We start from the raw sequence: 846 nt of genomic DNA, 5'->3' as shown, positions 1-846 counted from the left end.
AGCAATATTATAGGGCTGATATAGCATTGATGTATGTATATTTATATATATGCATAGAAGTACATATGCACATGTATACATACATATGTGTATGCATATTCGTACACATACATAATACATGTTGGTTGCTGTTGTTGTGTGGCAACAAGCTGGTAACAGCTCATAGTGACCTTATATATCAGAGTAGAACTGCCCCACAGGATTTCCTAGGCTGTAATCTTTACAGACCAGCCACTCCTTGGAAGGAAGATTGGGCAATTTACTTCCATAGTGATAATGCCTCGGAAACCTAAGGTGGGGTTGTTATGAGTTGGATCTGACTTGATGGCAGTGAGTTTTTTTTTTTTGTTTGTTTGTTTGTTTTTAATCTTTACAGAAGTAGATCATCAGAGTTTTTATCTTGCAGAGCTGCTGTTGAGTTCTAACCTCCAACCTTTTGGTTAGTAGCCAAGCACTTAACCATTGCATTGCCATTTGTGTGTGTGTGTGTCAGCAGAGAACTTCACCTTGTAGGGTTGTCAGTGGTTATGATCTTACAGAAGTAGATCAGCAGACCTTTCTACCACAGTGCTGCTAGGAGGGTTTGAACCATCAACCTTCTAGTTTATTTAGACATATGAAGAACCAGTTCCAACTTGTAACAAGCCCACATACAACAGAGTGAAACACTGCCCAGTCCTGCGCCATCCTCACAAAGGTTGCCACACTTGAGTCCCTGTGGAGAAAAGGTATGCTAATTCACTGCACAACCTTGGTCAAGTCCCTCATGGTTTTACACCTTATTTTCCACATTCTTAATAACAAATTGGTTACATAGAGTTCATTCAGCTCTTTAAACAAAACAAA

Source organism: Orycteropus afer, unplaced genomic scaffold (assembly GCF_000298275.1).
Source record: "Orycteropus afer afer isolate SDZICR_OR568_19922 unplaced genomic scaffold, OryAfe1.0 scaffold00774, whole genome shotgun sequence".
NCBI classification, from domain to species: domain Eukaryota; kingdom Metazoa; phylum Chordata; class Mammalia; order Tubulidentata; family Orycteropodidae; genus Orycteropus; species Orycteropus afer.
The sequence above is the reverse complement of the archived record's forward strand: the minus strand, read 5'-3'. Positions refer to the sequence as shown.